This window comes from Cupressus sempervirens, chromosome 2 (assembly GCF_028749045.1).
Source record: "Cupressus sempervirens isolate cs-2001-9-10 chromosome 2, ASM2874904v1, whole genome shotgun sequence".
In the NCBI taxonomy this organism is placed as follows: Eukaryota; Viridiplantae; Streptophyta; class Pinopsida; order Cupressales; family Cupressaceae; genus Cupressus; species Cupressus sempervirens.
The window spans coordinates 333,174,330-333,200,821 of NC_143119.1; the positions used below are offsets into that span (position 1 = coordinate 333,174,330).

At 32.5% G+C, this 26,492-nt stretch overlaps 1 protein-coding gene across 1 annotated transcript in view; it reads right to left on the reverse strand.

Moving 5' to 3' along the window:
• Positions 1–8,611: 8,611 nt before the first annotated feature.
• Positions 8,612–26,492, reverse strand: part of LOC149572468 (bifunctional pinoresinol-lariciresinol reductase 3-like) — a 136,851-nt gene continuing 118,970 nt past the window's right edge. The window contains exon 5 of the mRNA XM_089811378.1: positions 8,612–8,999. The gene's annotated coding sequence lies outside the window, so the exon portion shown is untranslated. The remainder of the gene's footprint in view (positions 9,000–26,492) is intronic.

Genomic DNA, 26,492 nt, shown 5'->3' on the forward strand with positions numbered 1-26,492 from the left:
GAATGTGTATGGGTAAAAGGGAATCAACCATCTTAACATAATTAAAAGGGTGTTAAAAGGGTGAAGACCAAGATCCACCCCTTGAATTAGATTCATGTGCCACAAAAGGGAGGGTCAATGTGTAACCTAATTCAAAAGGGATGAATAACTCATGTTTTTTTTCTCTCACCTTCACCTTAAGAGGGTTTGAGAATAAAGATAAACAATACAATTCAAAAATATGAAATAATAAAAAAAGAAAAAGGGAAAGAGGGTATACCTTGTGAAATAAAAACCTGAAAAAAAACTATCAAACAACCTCAAAAAGGGTTGAATCTCAAGATTTAGGCCAAAAACTATGAGACAAACAAAACTTAGAAATCATTTAGTGATTTGATAGGGTCAAACTCCTTTGGCAGGGGTGACCTCTATGGGTCTTGATGTAATAAAATAACTTGCACAATAGAAGAAATAATATGAAATATTATATAAATACTTGATAATAGCTAAGAGTAATATGGAACTTTGAGGGGGCAACCTCCAAATATCTCTAATGAGAACACACTTCACAATATGATGTTAAAATAAGACTCACAAACTCTTATATATACCTAATTATTCTTAGGTTGAACAAACACAACCCTACATAACACCTAGGCTGACCTATCTACCTAAATAATAATATAATAATGATAACATGACTTAATTAATGATTAAGATAGCCACAATTTGACTATTCATAACCCTATATACACCAATATTAGGGGTGTAGCATGCCCCCTCACTTGAAAGAAGCATTTTCATCAATGCTAACCAAGTGTGGATTCTTTTGAATGAAATCTTCATCCTCCCATGTGGCCTCTTCAACTAGTAAGTTCTTCCATTGGATGAGATACTGATTTAGGGTTTTGTTCCTCAAATTCTTCATGTATGTTTGAAGAATGCACTCTGGTTCCAAAATTATTCTTCCTTCTTCATCAAGTTTAATAAAAAAAGAAAAAGGGAAAGAGGGTATACCTTGTGAAATAAAAACCTGAAAAAAAACTATCAAACAACCTCAAAAAGGGTTGAATCTCAAGATTTAGGCCAAAAACTATGAGACAAACAAAACCTAGAAATCATTTAGTGATTTGATAGGGTCAAACTCCTTTGGCAGGGGTGACCTCTATGGGTCTTGATGTAATAAAATAACTTGCACAATAGAAGAAATAATATGAAATATTATATAAATACTTGATAATAGCTAAGAGTAATATGGAACTTTGAGGGGGCAACCTCCAAATATCTCTAATGAGAACAAACTTCACAATATGATGTTAAAATAAGACTCAAAAACTCTTATATATACCTAATTATTCTTAGGTTGAACAGACACAACCCTACATAACACCTAGGCTGACCTATCTACCTAAATAATAATATAATAATGATAACATGACTTAATTAATGATTAAGATAGCCACAATTTGACTATTCATAACCCTATATACACCAATATTAGGGGTGTAGCATGCCCCCTCACTTGAAAGAAGCATTTTCATCAATGCTAACCAAGTGTGGATTCTTTTGAATGAAATCTTCATCCTCCCATGTGGCCTCTTCAACTAGTAAGTTCTTCCATTGGATGAGATACTGATTTAGGGTTTTGTTCCTCAAATTCTTCATGTATGTTTGAAGAATGCACTCTGGTTCCAAAATTATTCTTCCTTCTTCATCAAGTTTTGGTACTACTATTTGAGTAGCAATATTCTACCCAATTACCTTCTTCAAATAAGAAACATGAAAAACTGGATGTATCTTTGTTGTTGTGGCAACTCAAGCTTGTAGGCAATACTACCAATCTTTTGCATGATTTGGTATGGTCCATAATATATTGGAGATAACTTATTATTATTTTTTTGTTGCTTCATTGAATTTTTTTATAAGGTTGCAATCTCAAGAAGACCCAATTCCCAACTCTAAAATTTATTTCATTATGATGTTGGTCTAATTGTTGTTTCATTAAATTTTGTGTCATAGCTAAATTATCCTTGAGTCCTAAAATTACCTATTGTTGATGAAGCAAGTGGTCCTCTACTACCTAAACTCTTTGTGACACCTTTAATGATGATATGATGGAAGGAGGATGATATCCATAAAGAGCCAAAAATGGAGACATTTTTGATGAGCTATAAAAAGAAGTATTATACCACCATTTTGCAAGAGTAGCCAATCTACCCATTGAGATTATTTTTTAATGAAGTGAAACAACATAGATATCCTTCCAAACATTTATTAACAACCTCAATTTTCCCATCTAATTGAGGATGGTATGAAAAACTATGAGCCAATTGAGTACCCAAACATGAGAACAAATCTTTCCAAAAGGGACTAGTAAAGATAGGATCATGATCACTAACAATAACCTTAGGTGTACCATGTAGCTCTTAGATATTCTCCAATTAAACTTTTTCCACTAAACTTGTTGTAAAAGGATGTGATAATGCAATGAAATGTGCATATTTAGTGAGGTGATTAACTACTACCATGATGATATTATGACCTTTATATTTGGGAAGCCTTGCGATGAATTCCATGGATACCTCTTCCCAATGTTGGATAGGAACAGATAAAGGCTAGAATATACCTTGTGTCTTAATTATTTCCCCTTTATTTCTTTGAAAAAACAAACATTTAGCCACAATTTTTTTAACATCACCTTTTAGCCCTTCCCAAAAAAAATCTTGCTTGACTTCATGATACATCTTCAAAAATCTTGAATGACCACCAATTGGGGACTCATGTAGTTCTTTGAGAATCTTGTGTTTGAGAGTGGAATTCTTATAGAGATACAAGTGCTCTTTATACAAAAGAATATCCCCCTTAAAACAAAACTTATCTGAACTACTAGGGTCACTTTTTATTTCTTGGATGAGATTACTTTTTTCAACATCATTTTTCCACTCTTCTTTGGCATCTCCACCCAATTTTCTTGTAATATTGAAAGGGCACACAATAAGGCTTCATCTTTTTTATCCTTCCTAGAAAGTGCATTAGCCACAATATTCTCCTTCCCTTTCTTGTATACAATTTCAAAGCCATATCCCAACATCTTAGTGACCCATTTTTGTTTCTCTTCTCACAATAGTCTTTGCTCCAAAAAATATTTTAGGCTACCATGATCTATCTTAACCTTGAAGTGTTGACCCATTAAATAAGGCCTCCATTTTTTAAATGCATGAAGGATTGCTAGCATTTCCTTCTTGTAAATAGGTTTGAGTTGATTTTTACCTTTTAATTGACAACTCTCAAAAGCAATTGGTTGACCTTCTTGCATGAGATCTTCTCCTATCCCATTTCTAGAAGCATCACATTCCACAATGAATTCCTTGGTAAGTCTGGAGTGGCAAACACTAGAGTTGTACACATAGCCTTCTTCAATTTCTCAAATGATTGTCAACTATATTTTCTTTTCACTACATTTATGTCCTCAACTATATTTTCTATCACAATTGAAACACAACCCTTTTTCTCTTTTCTCCTCAATTTGTTGCAGAGTCAACCTAGTAGGTTGAGGAAGAGAAGGTGTTGAATATCCTTTTTCTCTTGTCAAATTAGCCCCTTACTTTCTAGGAATCAAGAACTTCTCCTCTACCTTGCATGCCAATATAATAGACTCATTTACTGAGCTAGGAAAAAACATGCATACCTCATGTTGAATGTGATCCTTGAGACCACCTAAGAATAAATCATTCAAGTTCTCCTTTGCAATTGTATCTACTCTTAAGGATAGATTTTGGAATTTTTGAATATAATTCTTAACTGATCTTGTTTGTTGAAACTTAGCAAGTTGGCTAAAGAAGTTTTCTATCACACTATTGCTATATTGTCCTTGGAGTTCTTTTATAAAAATTGACCATGATATAGTGAGACCCTTTTTCCTCCTATAAGTACAAACCCAATGATACCAAATGAATTGATCTGGTTCTAGATATAAGGAAGCCATTATGACCTTTTGTAAATATGGGATTTTATGTACTTCAAAAAATTCTCCATTTGATTTATCCATGTTAGAGGATCCTTGCCATCAAATTAGTGCATATCCACCTTTGGAAAAAAATTCCTAGATCCTGGAGGATTAATAAATTTTGTGTCATTATTAGTCAACTTGAAGGTTTCACCTTGATTTCTTGAGAGCTCCTTCCATGTTTCATTCATATAGGTGCTTAACATGCTTTGTATATCTAATATATCTCCATATAGGTCACACATATCCCTCTTAACCTCTTCCTTGAACTTACTAAGTTCCTTATTGGGATTACTATCCTCTGTTGCTTCCCAATCTTGATCAAAGAATTTCCCTGGTATGGTAACATTCTTTTTGCCTCTTGTTGAAGGCCCCTTCATGATGGAAACTAATATTTCACACAAATCAAATGCAAATTCTTATATTTATTTTTTATTTTTTTAATGTAATGTACTAGAGCCAAGATACCCTTAGTTAGAAAAAAATCCCCCATAAAATAACATATTTACTGCATTGAGAGAGAATTTTCCTCATTTTGCAATATCTTTCTTTTTGAAAAAAAAATTCCAAGCTTTTAAATTTAGGCTTCTCTACTATGTATTCAAAAACCCAATACAAGTTATCCTCCAATTCGACAGGATGTGAGAGATATGAATATCTTAATAAATTGTCTAGGAATAAAGCTCTACAATTATTTTCTCAAATTTTCTCCAATTCCTTAAAATTTTGGATTAAAGCTTCTTTAATATGGTCTTCAAAAACCCTTTAAAAATATTTGAAAATTTTGCTAAAATCTAAAAGTTACACTCTTCCCAAAATTTCCCCAATGTTGAAAAAAAATCTTGCCTCTATGGTGCCAAGATCATGCTATGATACCACTTGCAATGAAATAACTTGCACAATAGAAGAAATAATATGAAATATTATATAAATACTTGATAATAACTAAGAGTAATAGGCCACTTCTAGGGGGAAACCTCCATATATCCCCAATAAGAGCACACTTCACAATATGATGTTGAAATAAGACTCACAACCTCCTATATATACCTAATTATGTTTAGGTTGAATAGACAGAACCCTACATAACACCTAGGCTGACCTACCTACCTAAATAATAATATAATAATGATATCATGACTTAATTAAGGATTAATATAGCCACAAGTTGACTATTCATAACCCTATATACACCAATATTAAGGGCATAACATTTGAATTAAGGATCGACCTACTTTGGCCCTATAAAACTATATACAATACTAATTCTAATTTTTTAGTTTCAAGGAAAACCAAAAATGGGTATCCAAATCAGCAACCAACTCACCAATATAAGATCTAAAAACTAAAAAATAAAAGAGTTTTCTGTTTTTGTTTTGGGGGGATTTTCCTTAGTCAAGCTCTAGTTTAGGAATTAACCTTGAATTGAAATAGATATAGAATGATAGCAATTAGCACTAAAATATCTAACATGAAGCAATGTAAATCTATGAATATGTTCTTTAATTTTGAATGTAATCAATTATGTAGATGCAATAGCCTTAAGAAAACTTCAAAACCCTACAAAAAGAAATCAAAGTTAAACCAAAACCTTCATGACTCTATGTGCTTGAAATCTTCCATAAGAATGAATATAGATGAATGTTGATCTTGAGAGGATGAATTTAGAAGATGCACCAAATTATCTTGAATTTATGAATGGATATCTTGAATAAAATACTTCAGTGGCTCGAATGCATGAATCCTTGATCTTCAACAAAGAGATTACTTTAATACCTTGAATTCTTGAAGATTGCTTGAATGCTTGAGTGTTTGAGTGCAATTACTTGATCTTTTGAGTTTTTAATATGAAAAATGGTGAAAATGGATGATTTTATAAAGGGCTTGGAATAACTTACTCCTGTAGGCTACCCACTTTTAAGTTAACACCCCAAAATAATCGAGACACAAGACAATTGCAATGAACCTAAAATAGGGGCCAAAAGTCTCAAAATTCCTTTGGAATCCCAAAATAGTTTCTAGATCCCAAAAATTAGGTATATAATCTAAGATACAATAATTTTAGTGTGAATAAGAGATTTTGAGTGATTGGATGAAGGGAAGGGACGACTTAGGTGGTTATATCCTACCTTGAGCTTTATGCCATGAAAATAGGAGCTTTAAAGAGGATCAAATAAGTCTTACCCCAATTCCACCTAGGAGAAAGGAGAAGAAAGGATAAATAAAGAAGGACAAGTGCAAATGAATGGTGATCTTTAGATTGAATGGCTGATACTAAATCATCGTTAAATTGGATTTCTTCCAATTCAAGATGGTACACAGTTGTATTCTACTTCCTAGTTTGGATCTATAATGAGAATCATTCATTTACTTGTACTTTTTAGGGCTTTGAGTATATTTTTCGTTCAATTGTTCACCATTTATAAAAGAAATTATTCATTATGGAGCACCTATATTGTTTCCTCTCTTCCTTCCTATAGGGCTATATTTTATTGCACATAAATTATGTTTGTACTTCCTAGGGAGTGCAATTGATTCATTTATCCACACATATTTCTTGCATTATCTCTTTTGTGAAGATGAGTTTTATCTCAAGAAGTTTTATTCCTTTATCTATTTGTAAAATACTAGTTGCATTTACATTGTACATGGGTACTCAACATGACCTAGTAGCCAAGAAAAAGTGTACATCCTAGTCATCTTGTGTAATCTTATCTCTTAATTGCCCTTAATGGGTCATGTTAGAGTATATAGTTAATTATAGTTACTTATTTAAGTTTAAATTATTTAGAAATCATAGCTGATATTTTATTTTATTTATTTTCTTAAGTTTAAATAATGTAGAAATCCTATATATATATAGCATTTTTTACATGTCAGTAATTATTTCTCCATCATGCGTTTACAAGTAGAGCTTCTATAGATTATTTTCCATCTCAATATAGTTCATTATTTCCTAGTAATGTATCATTGTTTCCCTATTTTTGGAAGCTAAAATAGTTATTATTTTAGTTTACGAAGTTGCAAACTCCAACAAATTATACCTTAGCAATAATGGATACATAATGATCAACATCAAAATGTAAGGTCCTTATGAAGAGTTACATATAAAATACAATATAGTGTAGAATAAATCTACTCAATAGGATGGTAGCTAAACAAAATTTTACTACTACTATAAAAATATTCATAATAGAATTGTTCTAGTACATAAGGGTCTTAACATGGAAAAGAAAATTCAATGTTTCCCTTTTTTGTATAGGTAATGGGTTGAAACCTAGAGAGAGTATTTATTATTTATTATAACTCTTATTTATGGATATTAATTATTATTATGTATTAACCTCGAGTAGACTCAAACCCGTAGAAATCCAATATGAGAGGCTCACAACTTACCATTATGTTGTAGGATCTTTCTGAAAATAATATTCAATATCACCTTTGTCACTATGATTTATAATGAAACATATTCTACCAAAACATTGGAATAAACATTTATAAATTTACTTATAATCTATGAGTATAAAATTAAATTAAAATTGATTAAATTTCTGCCCTATCTTATTGATAAAAACAATAATTTACCATATTCATTCATCATTAAAAAATGTGTGTACACATACATACATTTTTTTTTGGGTGAATGAGTGTGTGTGTGTGTGTGTGTGTGTGTGAGAGAGAGAGAGAGAGAGAGAGAGAGAGAGAGAGAGAGAGAGAGAGAGAGAGAGAGAGAGAGAGAGAGAGAGAGAGAGAGAAGCTTAAAGAGACAATCCTAGAGAGTTGGAAAACTAAAATATAATCACCAATTGATTATTAGTAACTTCTCACACTAATTAAATAATTAAATTAAATAATTTGAAAAATAAAACATTATGATAATATCTATTAGAGCATTACATTTTTCTTCACAAAATTAGAAACAATTTTGGATCTAAAAACAATGTATTTTTTTAAATATTCAAGTGTGAGGTTACAATACTTAGCCTACTAATAGAACATTAGGATAAAGATGTTTGCACAACCATATCTTTCTCTATGGTTACTCATTGCTTTTGATGATGATATAATATCTCAAAATTACATGAATTTGTATTTAATAAGAATCTCCCTTTACAAATCAATCTTTTTTCGAAGCATGATGTTTGGGTTCAACAAATTGATTACATATGAGGGATCCCTAGTGATGTGCCAAAAGTTTCTCAAGATGATATGTTTTATAGGTGTATGTGATTTTCTCATGGGTGATAATATAAATTCAAAGAATGTGTGTGTGTGTGTGTGTGTGTGTGTGAGAGAGAGAGAGAGAGAGAGAGAGAGAGAGAGAGAGAGAGAGAGAGAGAGAGAGAGAGAGAGAGAGAGAGAGAGAGAGAGAGAGAGAGAGAGAGAGTCTGTGTGTGTGTGTGTGTGCGTGTGTGTGCGCCTATATGTGCATGTGCACATGTGTGTGTGTGTGTGTGTGCGCGCGCACATGTGCACACATGTGTGTCTATGTAAATAAGATCTTAAAAAATAAATCACATATAAATCATGTAAATAAAAGAGGATTTTCTTCTAAATTAAGATAATATAAATTATATTTTTAAAAATCAACCAAAATCCTATCACATCCATGTGAAAGCTACATCATTGCAAAATGACTAAATATTTACAATACATTAATAGTTTGTCACAAACCTTGGCTAAATTATTTAAAGATGATTATTATTATTGATAACAAGTTTACCGAATTTCATTAAAAATAACCTATTGAGAAAATATTATATGGAAGAACACATGCTTGTGTGTGATTTATGCATACACCTTATTGGGTATAGAATAGGTCAAGCTATTATTTAGTTTAAGATATGCACTCAAACATAACGCTTCATATATGCATCCATGGTTTTGTATTTGATTTCTGGATAAAGTTTGGTAGCTTCAGTAGAATTGGGTCCAATGTCAAAGTTACAAAGATCTCCTCTAATAAAGAAATGATAGAGATGACATCGTTTCATCTTCTCCACATCAGATATACCTATCAAATAAAAATATTATTTAATTAACATTCAAGATATGAAAATAAAATTTGCATAAAAATGTAAAAATTTTATGATCTTTCAAAACATCATGTTTGGAAAATCCAAATCAATTGAAAGAGCTTAAATAAATTTCATGACCTTCAAAGATAATGTAGGAAAAGCCACGAACCTCGTTTAGAAAAGAAATGTATATGATAGAGGTATAAATAGTACTGGTCATAATTAGTAAGAAAAGTTATATTTAAAGATTAAAAAAAAATGAAATCATGAAATTTATGAAAAATAAAAAATAATTATGTTTGACCAAAAAATGGGATTAAAAAGAATGTTTAGGAAAATATTGGTTTCATTTTATCAAAAAGATTGATTTTTAAAGGAATTATCTCCATGATATTAAAATAAGTACAAGTTTTATATATTATATTCACTTATATACAAGGAAATGTTTCATAGAGAATCTTGTTATCTAATATCATCTAAAGATAATTCAACATAATGATCATATTGCTAAAATTTTATATAAAGAATATTTAATATAATGATATGTTTGCATGTATATACATATAATATATGTATACACTCAATTAGACATGTTTGTTGGAATATTCAAATATGGAAAGAATACTTATGAGGGGGGGAGGGGGGGGGTGGTGAATCAGAAGTATCACACTTTATCAAATAAAACTTTTAACTGAAAGTAAATTGCATGCATGTAAACACATCAAATAAACATGAAACTAATACATGCATCAACAACACATAACACTAGAATTTGGTGACCCAGAAACCCTCCAAAAATAAGAAGGTAAAACTGGGGTGGGGATGATACCCACAAAATTACTACAGCAATATTTTTCAACCACTCCTAATGGTCTACCCTATTAAAGGCTTTACACTGTATCAATAGTGACCTGGTTAAAGGATTTACAAACACTTTACATGAAGTGTCACCCTGTTAAAGGATTTAATCAACTTTTGATAAGGATCTACAAATAGCTATTAAGCCAACCTATCTACATAGGGTTTTCTTTCTAATACAATGGTAAGAGAGTATTAGGTATTATAAACCTAATAGTTTGCAATCCTTGATTGTTGAATGCAGGCACTTTTTCTAGCTCTCTTTGATTTTGATCCTCTGAGATCTGATTTCTATTCGTCTCCTTTGCTTTGTTCTAATCAATTGAATATCGAATTCCTGCTCTTACCCTCTATGTCTCCTTTCACTAAATTCCACTATGTTTTCCCCTTAACATTGTTCTCTCCTTCTTTCATCCATCCTTTTTATAGTGATACTTTTGTCTTCCTTAAAAATACTTCGAAGACTTAGGGTTAGATATGGATCTATGATCCACATTGAATCTCAATTTCCTACTCAATACTTGCCTTTTGCTGATTGGTTGCATGCCTTTCCAATTTTCCAATTGGCTACATGCAAATTGCATAGGAAATATGAAAGATTCATTCTTATCTCTAGATCTTTCAAGATTTACCTTATGTCGGCTACAAAAATGGTTTACATCATAGTTTGTGCAATTACAAACTCTTATGCTGATATTTTGAGTTATCTGGCTCATGAAGCATTACTGATGCTTGGCACATGTTGTTTCCTAGATAGCTCAGCATCTAAACAAAACTGTATCACTCGGCACTTGATATCACTTGGCACTTGATATTACTCAGCACTTGATATTACTCGGCACTTGATATCACTCGACACTGATATCACTTGACACTTGATAAAACTGGATTGCTCAGCACATGACTATGACTCGGCTCCTACTCTTTGCTCGGCATGTATATTGAAAAATGGTTAAGTGTATTTGACATTGAGCTGTCAAAATTGTTCTTTAAACCAACACATGTTATGCTCTAACCAAAAATATATCAATTAAATTTCTTCATTTTTTTGTTCTATTTTGTCAAGTTGTATTGAAATGGGAGCTTTGGTTCAAGACATTAACATCCCAAGCTACAACACACAAACAAAAGAAAAAAAAGAGAATGAGTTTTCAAACTCATTCTTCAATTTGGAGTCATTGAAGAGAATGAAGATTATGCATGTAACCATTGGTATGTAACTCTATGTGCATATTTTTATTTGCAAAGGAATATAGAACAATTCAAAAAGATTGAGAAATTAGAAGCAAACATCATGCATAGTCTAAGGGAGAGAAGGATGGTGACCCATAGAGAGTCAAAAGAGAGCCTGGATCTCAATCCCAAGAAAGGGAACCATTAGAAGGTCCCCCTTAGATCTTGAGATGATTGAGTGTGCAACAAGCCTTGTTCAACACTTTTTTTGTTAAATTGATAAAAAAATCTAGTTTCCTAGATATCAAGGTCATTTCAAATAAGTAGAAATGGAATGATGTGATCTTCATGCTAGATGAGCTCATAGATCACAATATTTCCCTTATGGCTTCGACCCTAGTGGGTAAATTCATTAGACCCAGACCTAGTATTGACATAGTGAGATCCTTTGGAAAAAATAAATGGGACTTGAAGGGGAGTGTTGAAATTTCATAAATGGAAAAATGTTTTCTATCCTTCTCCTTTGCCTATCCTGAAGAATTCTCCAAAATATTTTGTGGAGGTCCTTGGATCATTGGTTGAGCCACCCTAGTTCTTCAAAAGTGGTCTCCCCAACTTGATCTAAATGACTCCTTTTTTTTTTTGAAAGCCCAAGTTAGATTCCTTGAACTCCCTCTAGAGTTATAGTATGAGGATGTCTTTAAAGGGGTAGCTAGTTCTTTCTATGAACTTATCTCTATTGACCTCATTACTACTTCACACAAAAGACTAACCTACACTAGGATTTATGTAGGAGTAGAACAAGATAGAGATATGCCCAAAATTATTGAAATCCATTCTAAATTGGGAAAACATATTCAAAAGGTGCATCTTAAAAGTATTTATTTTTATTTCTTCCATTGCAAGAAGGCATGTCATGTAGCAAAAATTTGTCCAACTTTCATTCCCAAGGGAAAGGAAAGAAAGGCCCAGAAAAAGGAATGGGAAAGGAAAGATAAGTCAATAGAGATTAAGAAGAGAAAGCATCTTGATAATAAAGAATTGGATGAGGCCTTGAAAGAATAGAGGGATCCAAACAAGAAAATCCCTAGGATGGAGAATGAGGTTTAGGTAGAAATCTAGGACAAGAATTTGAATGAAGGGGGATCTTCTAAATCTCTTTTGGAAGACCTTCAAAATTTGTCAACAATTCCATAATCTATGCAACCACTTTCACATATGGAATGAAAAAATTAGGATAAGGAAGAGTCAAAGTGTTACACCAAGGATAACCATACAAGACTCCCAACCTTACACTATATTTGGAAAGTTTGATAATATCTTTTTTGAGAATAAAGATCAAGTGGTCAACAACATGGAGGCTATTTTTTATCATTGTGCTACAAAGGAAAGGTCTAATGAAGAAGGGTGGAAGATGGTTAGTCACAAGAAAAATAAAAGAAATAGATATCCTTCTCCTTTCTCATCTACAACAACTAGAAGAAAAAGCCATCCAAATGTGGGAGCAAAACCTAAACACTAGGAAGAAAAAATGATAGTACTATTAGAGAAGAAGAAGCATGTAATAATATTGTAGATGAAACTCAATTAACCATCAAAGAAGTATTTTCTTTCAAGAATAAATTAAGATCATATCATGGAACATTCATGGCCTAAATGGGTCACACAAGAAGGATGTAGTTAGGAACATGATTAGGGGCTATAAACCTAATATTGTTCTAATTAAAGAGACTAAAATGACAAAGAATGGACTGGATATTTTAGAGTTGGAAATTTTAATTTTGATGGTTCTAGCTCAAAGGGAGCTTTAGGTGGGCTTTCATTTCTATGGAATAAAAAAAATTTCAATTGTGACATTATTTATTCTAGTGATAATATCTTCTTGGGAAAGTTTTATAATATCAGAGATAATGACACCTAGTTCATTTTGAATGTTTATGATTTGAAATCTAAAAGAGGTAGATCATGGTATTGGGATAAAATTAGGAATCTCCTTGGAGGGTTATAGGGGAAAGGGATTCTAATGGGGGACTTCAATACCCCCCTGAAGAACTAGGAGAAAAAAGGTGGTATAGATATTGATCATGATAGTAGAATGGAACTTATGAATCTTATTAATGATTTTTCCATTATGGACCTAGACCTTCAAGGAGGGGATTTCACTTGGTATAATCATAGAGTGGGGAAGGAGTGAATACATGTGAGATTGGATAGATCTCTCATTACTATGGATTAGCTTTCCAATTTTTCTTTCTCTTTGTCAGCCCTAGAAAGGATTGGTTTAGATCACTCTTTGATTATTTTAATGATGGAGAAAATAGATAGAGAAAAGGAACTTCCCATTCAAATTCAAAAAAATGTGGATGGGACACCCCAACATCAAGGATAAGATCAATGATTGGCGATCTATTTATGTGGAAGTCACATCTATGCTCAAAGTGGATAAGAACCTTAGGAATGTTAAAAATAATATTGACATCTGGAATAAATCTAAATTTACAAAAAAAATTGAATCTAAGGCTCCTATCATGGAAGAAATCTCCCAAATACAAAATTATATCTAGAATAAGGGATATGATATGAAGAATCTAGAGAAATAAAATCCCTACTTTCTTCCTACCATGATATTATTGTAAAAGAAGAGACTTTCTAGAGACAAAGGTCTAGATCTATCTATTTGTGGGAGGGTGATCACAATACTAGGTTTTTTCATCTCACTAACCTCAAGCACAATAAAACCAAAAAAATCTCCAAAATTATTAAAAATGACAAGACATTTTTTAGATGAAGCCAAAATCAATCAAGAATCTAAGATATATTTTGAAGAGCTCCTTTTAGCTAATCCAACTATTTCTTTTATTGACTAGGAAAGGATTTTGGGAAATATCAAGCTTGTTATTGGGGAAGCTCTCAACAAGAAGATCTATTTGGTTATTTTTTAGAATGAGGTTGAAAAGGTGGTGTTTTATTTTTATGGTGATAAATCTCCTAGACTAGATGGGTTCCCCATGTTTTTTTTTCAATCGTTCTAGAATAGTGTCAAACATGATGTGATCAAGGTTTTGCAAGAATTTTTTAGGTAAAATAACTTGTTGAATGAGCTTAATGTTGCTTTCCTAGTCCTAATCCCTAAAGTACCTAGAGTTGAGGCTATGAAAAAATTCTAACCTATAAGCCTCTACAATTCATTCTATAAGATTATTTCTAAAGTTCTCACTCTAAGAATGTTAGAAACCTTGCCAATATTAATCTCCCCTTAGCAATTTGGGTTCACTTCTGGCAAACAACTTTTGAATTCCATTATGATGGTTCATGAAGTCATTCTTTCCTTAGATTTTGTAGAGAAACAAGGATTATTGCTCAAATTGGATCTTTCCAAAGTTTATTATAGGGTGGATTGTACTTTTTTTCTTTAGGTTTTGGAATCCTTTGGATTCAATAATAAGACATGTAGAATCTTTTCCCAATTAATTTCCTATGTTTCTATGGTTGTTTTTGGTGAATGTCACCTCTAGTCCTTTCTTTAAACCACCTAGAGGTCTAAGAAAAGGAGAGCCTCTCTCTCTCATATATTTGTCATCATCGTTGTTGAATATTTAGGTAGACTTATCTTATCAAGCATTAACTCCAATGTACTTGATGGGGCTAAATCATCTTCAAATTTTGATAAATTGCCCCATCATAAATTTGTTTATGATACTATTTTGGGAGGGCCTGCCACCATCAAGGAAGATAAGAATCTCAAGGAACTACTTACCTGCTACTATAAGGCCATGAGCCAACTAATCAACTAGAGAAAAAGCTCATTATTGTTTATCAACATAGCTAAGGACAAATAGAGGAGGATCACAACTATTTTGGGATGCAATATTGAGAACTTTCCTTCTACTTATTTGGGGCTACCCTTTGGTCTTAAGCCTTCATAAAAAAAATTGCATTCCTTGGTGGAAAAATTTAATAGAAAACTTGTTGGATGGAAAGGTCCAACTCTAATTCAAGCAAGCAAGATAAAATAGCTCAAGGAAACTCTATAGAAATTGCCCACCTACATTCTCATTCTTTTCCGGATACCTTCTAAATTTTTAGAGGCTATTTAGAATATTAAAAAAGGTTTCTTTGGTTAGGTTCTAAGAGAAGAAAAGACTACCACTAATATCGTGGGACAAGGTTTTTTTACCTAAGGCTTAAATGGAGGCTTGGGATTGAGGAAGCTTAAAATTTTAAATTTTTCTTTCCTTGCCAAACAAGTGTGGAGACTTTTATGAAATAATGATGAATAGAGTAGACCCTTTTTTGCTAAATGCAGGTCTAATCATTCTTCTATACATGAATTTCTTAAGGTTGAAGACATTCCTAATGGGTCTTTCATGTGGAACGATTTTTTGAAATCCAAGAAGATAGCATCTTTGAAAGTAAGATGGAAACTTGGGAACAAAGACTCTATCCAATTTTGGGAGGATTATTGACTTCCACATGGATTGTTGGAAGATTAGGAGGAGATTAAAAAATCTAAAGGAATTTTGTGTGGATAGGTTTGGAAGCATAATTTTTGAATATTGGAGAAATGGCACTTGGGTGATCCAAGGAGTTCCTAAACTCCAACCCCTAGATTTTATGATGAATTCACCTTTTCCTTTGAATAAGCTTGATAGTCATATTTTGGAGGCATCATCCTTGGGGGATTTTTTAGTGGCTTCTTCTTACCATAATTTATCCAATTATTCTCTTCCTCCTCCTTTGGCAAGAGCCTAGATATTTTCCCTTACTTCCAAGATTAACATTTTCTTTTGGATTATTCTCCAAAAAGTTTCTCACTATGGATAATCTATTTAAGAGAGGCTTTCTTCTTCCTAATAGATGTGTTTTGTGATGTTCTAATGAAGAGATTGTCAACCATATTTTTACACATTGCTCCTTTGTGACCTCTATATGGGCTAAACTTCTTACTAAAATGAATATCTCATGGGTCCTTTCTAATTCTATTCTTAATTTCTTTTCTTAGTTGAACCCTCCTACTCTAAATTCCAAAGATTCCACTCCTTTTTGGAATTTTTATTTGCCTCATCTATTATGGGGTATCTAGAAGGAGATGAATACTAGAATGTTTAGAGACAAGGAAGCTCCACCATGTGTGGTGTTTTCTAGAATTATTAGTGTAATTATAGAGAAATTCAGTCTTTCTGGAGATAACAGGAGGAGTCTCGATGATAACTCTACTGAAAAGGCTAGATTGGAAAGAAGATGGAGTTTTCCTTTAGAAGGATGGTACAAAGATAACTTTGACGAGGTAGCCAAGGGAAATCCAAGGTTGGCTAGGTGTGAGGGAATGATAAGAAACCATTATGACCAAAGAATTACAACAATGGCTCTCCCATTGGGATCATAGACCAACCATGTTGTTGACACTATGATCAATCTCCAAATAGCTAAATTGGCCAAAAATCAAGGCATTTCCAATCTTTGGTTAGAAGGAGACTCAATGAATATTATCAATTGTCTTAAAGGAAAAACTAAGCCCTTGGAATATTGAAAACATTATAATGGAAACAAAAAATATTCTTAATTCCATGGAAGTCTACTATATTTCTCATGTATATCATGAATCCAATGTGGTGGCTGATGCAATTTCCAATGAGGTAATGAGGTGTCAAGGGACCATGACTTGGTAGGGTGATGAAAGCCTCCCCATGATTATCATTTCTTGCATTTATTATGACTTAATCAATAATAGGGTAGGAGTAATTATGAATAAAGATGGACACACCTAGAAAGATTGAATCACTGATTTCAAAGTATAAGGAAACCTATACAAAAGGAAAGTGTTATAATCATCTTGTCAATCTGCATGCTTTCTGGGTGCTTATGAGAACCACTTAATTTTTTTAGAGGTCATTATTTTGGTCAGTTTTAGCAACTTTTCTTTGTAATTCAAGAATCATAGAACTAAGATGGGAGGCCAAAGAAGAGGAAGAGAAGTGTCCAATTGTGAAATATGGAAAAATGCACAAGGTTTTGGGAAATTTTGGAGAGCGAGCATCTCACCACCTTCATGGTGAGACTTCATGGCAAAACCCTTAGTTTACCAATGTTTTCTAGAAGAAATGGCATGATGGGTCATTGAGCCTAGATGGGAGAAATTACATCACAAATGAGGAGCTCATCTCTACTATCACTAAAATTTTGATGGATGTGAGGAAGTTCTACAAAGACTATAAATTTTCTAACATGGCTATTGATGATTTCCCTAAGGAACCTAGTGAAAGAGAGGCTCTTGTGAAAGATGAAGGTAAGACCTACTTTTAGCCAAAATGTATTAAGAAACTCTAGAGGTTTGTCTTGCAAACTATTATCTATTATGCTACTCTTGATACGAGATTTTCTAGAAATTGCTTGCATCACTTTGTCTAGTTGAATCATTTTAGACATAATATCAAGGTCTCTATTCCTTTTTACCTATTATCTTCTTTAAATTCTAGTATTAAGGGCATTAGGGAGAAAACTATAAAAAAATCCTCCCTTACATGATGGCCTCATGTTTCTCATTTATGAGCATATTAAAGCCCACTCAATAGAAAAATTTCTTTACTTGAAGGGAAAGGAGGAAACTATGGATAGAGATACTGAGAATTCTCAAGGTTTTTCTAATACTAAAGACAATGAAGGGCTACATTTTGATGATGAGGATTTATGGCTGAAGTCCAAAGGCAAGGGTAATAATTTCACTCAGAATACCCCTAGTAAATCACCATGGAAAAGTGGATAGGCCTCCAAAAAGTTGAAGAAGAAGGTAGAGTCAAAAGAGGAGTTGTATGAGGAAGACTCAATAGAGTTAGATGAAGATGTAGATTTGATAAAATGAAAGGAGACTCCTAAGAAGGGAAAGCCTTCTTAGAATTCCAAATCATGTAGGAAAAATAAATAAGATAAGGGGTTCATTTCCTCTAATGATTATGAAGAGTATGGGGATGTTATAGATAACAATGGCTAGGAGGATGTGCCTTCTAAGGCAATGCTAAGGAAGAAAACTAATGGGAAAGTAGACATTAAAGATGACCAAGGTGATTAATCACCCTAGATCTCATTAAGAACCAATATAGTGGCTCTCTATCCTTTAAGGATAAAGATAACCACCCCCCACCCATCTGTTGAAAAAATTATAAAGAAGAGCCTCAGTGACAAGGCAAAGGAAGAAAAATTACCTAGAAAAACATGTCCTTAGACTCTATGAAGTTGGGGATGGTAAGAGAAATAATAAACTTAAAGGTTGAAGAAATGAATCCAAGTAAGTTAGACCTTCAAACTCTAATTGATCCTTTATTGGTCATCCTTAGTGATAATAGTAAAGAGGAAGACATGGACCTGCTAAACAATGCCAGAAACAACCTGCATGGTAACTTTAGATCAATCAAATTGATATTTCATTAGATACTGGGTCTAAAGGATATGAAGTCCATGGTTGAGGAGAAGGTTGGTGACAACAAGGTGTAGGATGGAGACAACAATGAAAATTCCCCCATTGGTACTTGATCACATTCTATAGGCTAGAATCTTAGGTGATGGAGCCAATTTTTTTTTTATGGTATTGATAGTACCCTCTAGAGTATAGCTGAATAGAGCTATAATATTCTCAAAGCCACAAAAAAGACATCAAGATTATGAGTAATTTTAGATGGACAAAAGCCTAGGGGAGAATCCTTTCTTTTGTGACCAAGGATGTTGGACCGAATGTTGACAACAAGGAAGGAATGGGTAGAAGGACTAGGGCTACTACTAAGAAGATGATGATTTGGGCTTCCTTTGAGATCAAACAAATGAAAGTTATCACTAAGAAGATATATGTGCTATAGGATAAGAAGCATAAATGATGAAAATAATGGGTTAATGCCCTACTTCCCCTTGGTTCTTTTTGTGAATTTTTGGTTTGCTAACCTTTTTGTGATGTCTTTTATTTACTAGCCTTTTGTTGCTAGCTTTGTTGTTTGTGGGTTGTAGTTTTTTGGGTTATAATATTTAATCTATAGAGCTTTTCTGTAGAAGGTTTTATGACCCCTTTAAACCCTATTTTATTAATAAAAAAGATCCTCTCAACTTGTGCCAGGATGCATGAGTCAAAATAAAATGAAAAAATATATATCTAAAATGCAATGAGTACTACTAATGCAAAAAATGGTTTTGTTTTTATCAATATTTTAGAAATTTCAAGGAAATGGAAGGTGTAAAGTATAAATTCCTAATCTCCAAAAAAAAAAATCACTAAATATACCAAATTTAAACATAGGATCAGCTATATACCTTCTACTCAAGGATATGACAATACATGAAATAATTGTGGTTTCATTGCAAATTATATATAATTAAGACTGATATACTAGAAGAACCACAAACAATATCCATTCCAAATATCTTAATTGAAGAATTAAAAAAATATTTTAAAAATGGGTTTCCCTAATGGAAGGGAATGAAACTATAATGTCACAAACATGCATACAACAAATGAACAACCATTAACTCAAATGAGATTAAGAGGATTGTTAAAGGGGTTAATGCAATCCATAGACTAGGAAAGAAGCCAAGGATCAATCAATAAACAAAACAAGGACATGGAGGAGTGTGTGGTTTTAGAGATGTGTGTTAAATTAAAAAAATTGGAAAAACAAAAGATTATATAGAAGGAATTTTTAAGAAATTGTAAAGAAAAATATGAATTGGTGTTTTTAAGAGAGGCTATTAAAAGTTATTAATGCTTATAATATGTTTATAAAATAAATGACTGATTTATTTATTTATTTGATTGGTAACAGGTCGAAGTCAAGGTTAATTTTTATTATTTTTTGTGATTAATTATTTTTATTATTAAATTTGAGTAGATTTGAATCCAAGATGTCTCAAATAAGAGGCTCCCAATTTACCATTGTTTGGAAGGTTCTTAAAAATGAATGATTTAATTTATATAATGTTTACATTGAATAAAAATAGAGTGTCTCTATTTTATTTTTTAGTGTCATTTGAGTTTAGTAAATTATTAGAGGGAAGGTATGCCTTCTTTTATCAAATGGTATCAAAGTCAGTGATACTGAGTGAATCAACACATTATTAAATATGAGGTAGTCAACAGAAGAAGTTAAGGGTGAAATCTTGAGTTGTGCATAACTAGACTACAAAATGTGAGGCAAGATTTTCCAATACCTACAAGTAAAGATTGAAGTTGTATAAAAAAACATATTTTCTCCTCAGTCTCTTCTGAGGTTCTTTACCCTTTCTAGCTTGACTAGCTCTTTTCTCCTTTGGCTTGGCTACTTCCTTAGCCTTTTGTGCAATGGCCCTTGTACTAGCCCTAGTTGTAGGGACTATAGGTTGAGTAGGATTTGCAACCTTCTTTGGTTTGTTTACTACAGGTGCTTTGGTTTTTCTTTTCTTCTGTTCAGTAGTTGTAGGTGCTTTAGTAGCTTCTTCTCCCTTGGTACCTTCTACAATTTCTACTTCCTCTTCTTGTTCGTCCTCTCCTTGACCTTGGGTGATGCCAAGTGGTGCTTGGATAGGTGCATTCTCTTCTTCTTCATCATCATCATCATCATCTTCTTCTTCTTCTTCTACCCCTTTACCAAATTTCTCTTTTAGTTTCTTTACCATTGTATTCTTCTTCCTAATGACTAAAGCAATCTTCAAGTCCATTGTGATTTTTAATTTAGCCACATCATAGTTCCCAAAAGTTTTAGCCTCCTTGTCCACTTCTTCTACAAGTAATGTTATTATTTTTATAGAGGCTTCATCAATGTTGATTTCATATCCCAATGGTATTAACCATCTAACTCTAGGAACTTCTGCCTAGAAATATGTATAGTCAATGTCAACTAAGAAGAAAACATCATCAAAATATTTCTCCACTAGTGAAATTGGTATCCTTAGTCTTTTCTTCATTGTCTGCTTGAAGTCTTCAAAGTAGCTTGTCATGACTGACTCAAAATTATCACCTAGTTGTTCAATGAATTCACCTATTTGAACTATAGTAGATCTGCTTACCTTCCATGCAACTTTGCCAAAAGTAGGACATGTATTTTGTACATACAAGAATAGATCCAAATTTTCATTGTGCACTTTTGGTCTTCCTTATGGCTCCCAAATTCTCAATTAATTATTGCAATTGCAAATAAAAAAGATCATAAGTATGATCTTTCTTCACTATCTTGTATCCCACATCCACTGCAATACATGGAACAATGTTAAGCCTACTGGATTGATAGAATGTATGTTCTATAATCCTCACTACAAAATCAATTAAGGGATCTATGATTGTATCTATTTTCATCCCTCGTTTATTCCATACAACCCCATGTATTCCTTTCAATTACCTCTTTTGCTTCACTTCTCAATGTCTTTGGCCGATCTAGGGTTGGATACCCTGTAACTCTATGCATAATTTTCTTGGTTATTTTCACCAAACCCTTCTCTAACCATACAAAATTATCATGTATCCTGCTCAAAATTATCTTTATCCATTCTGTCTTGAGGATGTTGGGCAAATCTAGGGCACGGGCTAACCCTTTCTTCTCAACAATTTTGAATTCCTCCTTCAACACTCCATTTTCACAATTTCCCATATGTCTCCCTAATTTCTATGTCTCCTATGCTTCCAACCTTATATGCATAGTAGTATCTAACATCTTGGATCATTAAGACTTGTGGTGGTATCATTGATAATGCATCAAATAGAACTTGTATATAAGCTATGTCTAGAATAACTCTAAAATTAGGTTGTTTAATCTCATTTATTATCAATTACACATTTAAAACTTCATTTCTCTCTACAACCTTGGCTACTAAAGAACTAGATGTCATTTCATAAAACTAGGTTTTGCAAAAATTCAAATTGTATAGCTCAACACATGATAAATACCTTTGTGAATCTATAGTGATGGTGTCGAGTGACTATTAAATTCATTTGCAAAAGCTCAAAATAATTTCTCTAGTTCATCTTTAGCTCTTTGTGCTCTCCTTCAAATTTAAATCATGTCAAATGAGTAGAAATTGATCATATAGACCTCAAAACCTTGGAATTAATGCTTAGTGCTTACATAGTTGTAAGCTTGGCTTTAATAAAGATTTCAACTCACTTCGATTCCATGAAGTTTCCTTTCCACTTGGAAATCATTATGAGCTTGGTCAAAACTAACAATTATGATAGCTTGCCATCAACTAATATTTCACTTGGCAACCATAGTGAAACTTTTCATGCTTAGTAGCAACATGAAAACTAACAAAACTAAAAGATTTCTTCTTGATTCTTAACAACACTTTGCATCTTTCTTCATGAATATGTAATCTTTTTAGAAATAAATCCTTGGAACTGATGTAAAGTATATGCTTTTAGATATCAGCCCTACTTATCTCTTGATTACTTAATTGGAGGAGGTGTGATCACCTAACCCATTGGGTGAAGTGATCTGTTCTACATTAGATGTGTTGCAATCGTCCTTTCTCTTCCTTGTCTTGTTCATTTCATCTTTGATATTCTCAAAATTTTCCTTTTCTTTTCCTTTTTTGAACTCAATGTTTGGTGCCTTTGACATTTTTGGACAATTTATGCTTATGTGACTAGTCTTCAAATAGCTAAAACATGTGGTTTGACTCAACCATCTATTGTAGTCACTTTTGAAATGTTTTCTTATGTAATTTTCAGCAACATGTCCATATTCTTGATAGTAATGACAACCATACCTTGTATTATAATCCCAATTATAAGAGTTTCCATTATGCCTTACCTTTGTCTGCTTGTTTGATGACCATTTAGGCTTGGATCTGCAACTCATATGCTCTATGTCCATACTTCTAATAGTTATAGCAGTATCCTTCAAATCTTTGTGAGCTTATGGTCTTGGTTCTACATTCATTTACTTGATGTCCTTGTTTGTTACATTTAGGGCAATGACCCATGAACTTCTACTTAGGATTCTAATTTGCAGTCTTGCCTCTACAAACATTAGTAGTATGACCTATCTTACCATAATTATGACAAGTAGGTTTGGAGTTATTACCTTTGTTACTTCTTTCTTCACCACTTTTGGATGATTCTCCTTCTTCAGTAGTAGTGTAACCCAATACAGAAGTATAATTATTGGATCTAGGGGATCTCATCAATTGTTCAAAGTACTTTATAGCTTTAATACATTTGTTGAAACTTTCAAAAAACTATTTTTCTCTTTTTAGATCATTTCTCAATTATTCATTTTGTAACATCAATTTTGTGATCTCAATATCCTTTGCTTTTAGTTCATGATTTGCAATCATCATTTGACCCAAAGTTTCCAATTGCATGTTAGCAATCCTAGTTATCTATGATGTTTTTTCTTCTAGTCTATTAGTCAAAATCCTTTTGTCATCTTTAATTATGACTTTTCTTCTTTAGCTTTTTTCTTTTACTTGGTCACCTCACATAGTAGTATTGATTGGACTTCTTGTTCTCTTTTGAGATTTTTGACCACTTCAGTTAGGGTCCCATTCTTTTCCATCAAATCTACAACTATTACATCAAATTCATTGGAGCTTCCATTTGCAAATATTCAATAGTGTCAATCTCTTGGTATTGTGTTCCATTCTCTTGAATAGAAATATCCTTCCTTCTCTTCAATGATCTCTTTAACTCATCTCTTTCTTCATTCAACTGATGTAAAGCAAGTTGTATTTTAATTATCTAGTTCTTGGTAGTTTTTCCCAATTCGTAGATTTCCATCTCCAAGATCTTTCCTTAAAGCTTAAAAAAATTTCTTTTAGAGCACTATGATTTGATACCAATTGTTGGAAATACAATAGGAAAGTAAAATTTGAGAGGGAGAGAGGGGGGGGTAGTTGAATCAACACTTAAAAGTTTCAACCTCTAAAACTATTCACCACACATCCATCTCACAGTCTATGCATATATCTTGAAATACCAAATTAAGCATATACATTCATAGCATGAAATTAAATATTCAACACATGTATGACACAAGACATTTGGTAACCCTAAAACCCTCCAAGGAGAAGATAAAACTAGAGTGGGGGTGACACCCACAAATATTCACTACTATAATAATAAAGTGTATCTAATGAAGGTTATAATGTTTGACCATGAAACATGATCTACCCTATGAAAGGTTTTCCCTATTAAAGGCTTACAAGATTGTTAGATCTTACCCTATTAAAGGATTTAAAAAACACTACTAAATGTGTGCCTAGTAAGAGGACTTTAGCTTACAATGAATTAAGAACCTTGTTAAAGGATTTATAGTAGAATGTTAGGACTATTCTATTAAGAGATTTAACTATTTCACCTATTAAAATATGTTAGAAATGATCCTTTAGTTAGCACTTTGTTGCTTGATGTCAGATCACTTCTACACTAATGTGTACTTGATCCTTTCTAATCAGATGTACCTCTACTATCCTCTATTTCCTTTCCTCTATTCTCATTCTAACTAATTCTGTAATGTAACTCAATTCATAAACCTCAATCACCATGAATGTTATGTTTGTGCATGCAAACTCTCTTCAATTCTCCTTATCATTCCTTTTCTATATTTAAATTTTAGGGTTTATCTTCCTTAAGAAGACCTCAGTGATTTAAGGTTAGGTATAAATCAATGGTAGTGAGTCACCCATATTGCTTCTTAAACCTTCCCTTTTTTCTGATTGGTTACATGTAATGCATAGGGATTAATAATTAAGATTCACCCTTATCAACAAAGATTGTAAAACAATACTTAAGTTGGCTAAAAAATGGTTTACATAGTAGTTTGTGCCAATACAAATAACTATGTCAAAATTGTATTACTCGGCATCTCAAGTCCCTAGTGCTTAGTACTAATTATAACTTCAATGTTGTCACTAAACATCTGAATGACTTGGCATGCACTTCTTGCTCTGCACTTGAATCACTTGGCACATACTACATGCTCGACATTTAAGTGAATCAACACTCACTATTTACTTGGCATGCACTATCTTATATTTTATGCTCATCATATGCTACTTGTTTAGTATGAAATAAGTAGATGACTTAAGTTTATAGACACTCATTAGTCAAAACCAATCTAAGATCAACATTATGTTGACTTCCCAAATACTGTAAAGCTTTATGATTAGTGTACAACTCAAACTCCTTAGGAATCAAATAATGTCTCCACTTCTTCAATACTTGAACAATAGCATAAAACTCTTGAGCATACATAGAATAATTCCTTTTAGAATCATTCAACCTCTCAATAAAGAAAGAAACAAATTTACCTTCTTGACTCAACATAATTCCTATTGCACTACCGCTTGCATCACATTCAACTTGAAATACTTTATTGAATCAGGTAAAGCTAATACAAGTAACTCAACAACCTTTTGTTTCAAAGTCTCAAAACTCTTATCATCTCTATGTGTCCACTTAAAATCCTTTTTATCTCCTCTCATTATCTCAGTCATAGCATTACAAATAGAACTAAAATTCTTTATAAACTTTCTATAGAAACTAGCCAAACCATGAAATGATCTTACCTCACCCACATTCTCAAGTGTAAGCCATTCAAATTTTGTTTAAACCCTCTTAGGATAAATTCTCAAACCATCATTTAAAATCATGAATCTCAAATACACAATATTCTCTTACATAAATTAACACTTCTTCAAGTGAATCATCAACTTCTCCTCTTTTAATCTCTATATTACTTATTGAACATGATGAAAATGTTTTTCCTTAGTCTTTGTGAATATTAGAATATCATCCAAATAAACAATCACAAACTTACCCAATAATCTCTTGAGAACTTCATTCATCAACCTCATAAAATTACTAGGTTCATTAGTCAAATGCAAAGGCATTACCAACCATTCATACAAACCATCTTTTCTCTTGAAAGTCATCCTCCATTTGTCACCTTCTCTAATTCTGATCTAATCATAACCACTCTTCAAATCAATCTTTGTAAAATAATTTTCTCCACTCAAAAAATTCATTATGTCATCTAGTCTTGGCATAGGAAACCTATATTTCACTATGATCTTGTTAATAGCTCTAGAATCAATACACATTCTCCATTATCCATTCTTATTAGGTGCTAATATAGTAGGTACAAAACATGGGCTCAAACTTTCTCTAATCAAACCTTTCTGCAACAATTCATGCACTTGCCTGTTAAGTTGTCCATTCTCTTTAGGTTTCAATCTATATGGTGATTTGTTCAGTAAACTAGCTCTAGGATTCAGGTTCATACAATGACTTATACTTCTTACTGGTGGTAAACCATTAGGTATATCCTCTAAAGAAATTTTTCTATACTCATTCAATAACCTTTCAATTTCTACTGGTACTTAGTCAATACTGCTAGCTTTTATTATTACTCAATTACTACTAACCTCTATCACTCGTTTATGACTATTTTCTATCACTTAGTTACTACTAGCACAACTTGGTCTTCTAGGAAATATGGAAACACAAA